The sequence below is a fragment of the Aptenodytes patagonicus genome, chromosome 24 (assembly GCF_965638725.1).
Source record: "Aptenodytes patagonicus chromosome 24, bAptPat1.pri.cur, whole genome shotgun sequence".
Taxonomy (NCBI): Eukaryota; Metazoa; Chordata; class Aves; order Sphenisciformes; family Spheniscidae; genus Aptenodytes; species Aptenodytes patagonicus.
This window is the reverse complement of record NC_134972.1, coordinates 6,511,791-6,515,741: the sequence shown is the minus strand read 5'-3', so window position 1 is coordinate 6,515,741 and position 3,951 is coordinate 6,511,791. Positions and strand designations below refer to the sequence as shown.

General features: G+C 62.1%; 1 long non-coding RNA gene across 1 annotated transcript; it reads left to right on the top strand.

The window, feature by feature from the left end:
* The first annotated feature begins 1,272 nt into the window (after window positions 1-1,272).
* On the top strand, window positions 1,273-3,077 carry LOC143170624 (uncharacterized). Its single transcript, XR_012997079.1, has 5 exons — window positions 1,273-1,330; window positions 1,819-1,854; window positions 1,980-2,015; window positions 2,404-2,472; window positions 2,963-3,077. It is a non-coding gene; the product is annotated as an uncharacterized LOC143170624 (long non-coding RNA).
* Window positions 3,078-3,951: the final 874 nt, after the last annotated feature.

The following is a 3,951-nucleotide window of genomic DNA, read 5'->3' as shown; positions in this document are numbered from 1 at the left end:
CTGAATGGGCTCCTTGTGCCACGAGCCCTGGGCAAACACGGCTTATCAGAGATGCTGCGGGGACAAACATCCCTCCTCTTGCCAGGGGAGCTCCGTCCCCGCAATTAGCTCTGAGTGGCTGCCTGGGGACAAGCAGATGCTTCAGCGTGTCCCTCTGAATGGCCACATCCTGCTCAGGGACAGCGCTGGCCTGGGCCGAGGACGAGGGCATTGAAGGGACACTCCCTGGGGACAAGGGCCTTTGGTGAGCTGTGGCCGAGTCCCAGCCAGGGACAGGGCTGGAGCCAGAGCCTTGTTGGGGACAGAGTCACTGGGACCCACCGTCTGGGGGCAGCTCTGCAGAGTGGGACCCAGGTTGTCTGGGAGGGCACGGTGGCCCCAGGCAGTGGCAGGGTGAGGGTGAGGGCCAGGGCAGGGGATATTCCCCTCTGTTCTCTGTTCTGGGGAGGCCGTGGCTGGGGACTGGACCAGTTTGAGGCCTGCAGTGCAAGGGAAATGGGGTGGGCTGGAGCTGGGCACTGCCACCACCCCAGCACTTCCCTCAAGCCGAGCCCTCATCTCCCGCTGCCCAGCATTTGCCAGTGCTCCCCATTGCCTCCAGTGACTGAAGGTCCCAGTCACCTGGCTGTCCCCATTGCCCGTGCCCCGAGTTGTCCTCCCACCTCCCAGTGTTCCCTAATCCTGGGGTCCCTGGTGCCCCAAGAAGAGGGGTTGGTCCCAGCCCCCCATTTACCCAAGGGGCTGGAGAAGGCTCAGAGACAATTCTGCTTAAAGACCCCTGGTCTGAAGCTGGCGTCATCCCTGGGGGAGTCCCAGAGGGAAAGACGGCTCTGGGAGGCCAGCGGCACTGGGAGATGGCAGTGCTGGGAGGCGAGGGGCACTGGGAGGTGGGAGGGATCTGGCTTTGGGGGACTGTTGGAGGATGGTTTCGTGTTGGAGCAGTGAGTCGTCACCGTAGGGTGTCCAGCTGTCAGGGGCGCTCTCTCTGCCTCCCCTCGCCACCCCCAGATGCCTTGGCCCTTCCATGTGCAGCTGCCCCATGCTGGAAGCTGGACTGATGCCGGGGAAGGTGGCTAGATCAGTGCCAGAGGCGGGGGTGACTCTGTGCCGGGGCTGGGCTTGTTGCCAGGGCTGGTGTCTCTGCCAAGCCTGGCTATGCCCTGGGGGCTCTCGGGGCGGGGCAAGGAGGAGTCCTGGGAGGGATAAATCTGCCCCTCACCTTCTCCAGCTTCACCCAGGACTCGCCACACCGCAGAGGAAGATGAAGGTCGCAGTGCTCAGCGTGGCCCTGCTCTTCACCATCCTGCTGTGCACCCCAGAAGATGCTCAGGTGAGTCCCCAATGCCACAGGGAGGGGCTCAAGGCTGCGGATGGGTCTTGGCTGCAGGACATCAGTTCTCCTGCAGAATTAAATTTGCAGTGGTGAGCATGAAACCCCTTGACTTGTCCTCTCCCTTTTCCAAGCAAGGGGCTCCTCCAGGCTCCCCTGCACCTCCAGCCCCGGGCAACGCAGCTTTCTCCCTCCCACAATTCCATGCTAATTCACCCCAGTGCCCTGTCTCTGGGTCCCCGCAACCCCCGTCCTCTTTGGAGGCCGCAAATTCCCCACGCTATCCTTGTCTCCATCCCCACCCCTGGTCCTTGCATGAACAGGTATCCCAGGTGAAACTGGAATGAATGGGGGTGGGGGGAGCAGGAGGGATTTTCCCCCTCAGACCTGGGGGAAGCCATGGGCCTGGGGGGACTGGGGACACCTGTGCCCCACCCACAGCCCCACCAAGGTCCAATCCAGACCACCCCTTTGCTCTTCTTTCCTAGGCATTCTTTGAAGCAAGTGGAAGTTATTACCGGCATGTAAGTAGTGAGGTGGACTTGGAGGGCATCCAGTCTGGGGAACTGGAGGGCACTTTGGTCCTCCCATCCCTTGCTGGGACTGGGGACATCCCAGTGACCAGTGAGGTCTCATGGTCTCTCTACAGAGGGAATTCAAAATCGGGCGAGTGAAGAGGGCTGAGGTAGGTACCATGAGTTCTGCTGGCCCCAGACCCTCCCTTCCCATGGCCACAACACTTCAGGGCATCCCAGTGTGCCCCAGTGCACCCCACTGCAACCCCAGAGAACACCCCCGCACCCCAGTGTTTTCCCAGGGCCCCCGTTGCATTCCCATCCATCCCTTTACAACCCAGTACACCCCAGTGCACCTCAGGATGCCCCAGTACACAGCCACGCACCCAGGTGGGCCCCTTCCCCAGGACCCCCACTGCTTTCTGTGCACCACCATACAAACTCATGTACCCCGTTTTCCCCCGGAGGCACCTTCCCCAAGGACCCCATTGCTTTCCCCTGCCTCCCAGTACACCCCAGTGCACCCAGGCGTGTCCCTAACCCTCCCTTTCTCCCCAGCCCCCTGTGGCTGACAAGCTGGTGGAGCTTGCGCGGCAGAAACGCATGGCTGCAGCCGTTGATGGCTAGGTGAGCAGCATCAGGGCATCTTGAGCCTCACAGAGGATTCTGGGCCCCAGGGGATCCCTGAGCCCTCAGGGGTGGGCAGAACGTGGGTGTGGGAGAGGGAAACAGAGGGGACTGTCCATCATCCACGTCCCAGGGTGAGCTGGACAGAGCTGCCCCCATGCCTGTCCCTGCACTCAGTGGGGCTCTACAGACCCAGAGGGTCACCGTGCAGGCCAGGCAGGGGCTCTGGTGCCATACAGACCCCCAGGATCACCGTGAGGGCTGGACAGGGCTCCGGGGAGATTTAGGGGCATCCCAGGGTAATGACACACTGGGCAAAGGGCTCTGTGTGCCATAGGGGTCTCAGGAGAGCCACGTCCTGTCCTGGGTATATTGAGGGCTCCAATTCTCTTCTCCTTCCCCAGGTCTCTGCAGAGAGAGACGGTGGGGACAAGGCCCCTCTCATGTCCCAGCGGACGCTGGGGGTCACGGTTTGGGCTCTGTCTTTCAGGACCGGAGCTGGTGGTGACACCCTTTTCCTGTCCCCCTCCAGCAGCGTGAGGAGATGATCATCCCTGGATGACCCCACCTGATCCCCTGGGAGCCCTGGGCCATTTTCCTCTCATGATCAATAAACCCCTTCAGCAAAGCCACGCTCTGCGTGTGTGTGTGTTTGTGTTTCCGTGTCCACGTCCCCACTCCTCTGCCAGCGCCCGGACACCTGGGTCCTCTCTGGCTGCACCACCGTGATGAGCAGAGTGGCTGAGGGACCCCGAACGCCTGGGATGTCTCTGTAAAGGAGATCCCCTTCCCACCCACCACGTGCCCCTAGATAAGGGCAGGTTAGGGCAAACTGGAGTGTCCCCCCATGAGGCTGGGAGAGGCAAAGGGCAGATGGTGCCAGCCCTTGGGGCACCCAGTGTTTCGGAGGCACAGTGGGAAAAAGGTCCTTACCGGGGTTCTAGTGAGCACCATCCCCCCAAATAGCACAATTTGGTGTCGGGGCAGGAGAGGAGCGCAGGCAGACAGCCCGGACCCCTGGGTCCTCTGCCCCGGTCTGGGAGGGGCGGTGGTTCCCTGCCCCATGGACTCAGCACTCCTGGGTTCACAGGAGATTTCAGAGCCCCACACTGGGCCCATGTGCCTTCCTGGACCCCCAGCCCACACCCTTCTCTGGGGCACCCCCCATCACAGGTCAGGAAGGCATGTTGGGGCCACCAGGCACTGCAGAGAATCCCGCACGGATGTGTGGCCCAGCTCCATCACCATGGGAGTGGGAGAAGCTGGTTCCCTGGCGCTGAGCCTCTGTGGATCTTCCCTGATGTCAAGTAGTGGGGTTCGGCACCAGCTGCAGTTGGTATGTCCACAGAAAGGCACAGGTGGGGCTGCTCCCTCTAGCCCGGAGGCCTGCTCTGAGGAGCCCTGGTGATTTGGGGGGCTGGAGATGGCCAACAGGGCCAGACTTTCTCAGGGGAGGAGGAGGGCTGGGGAAAGACAGGG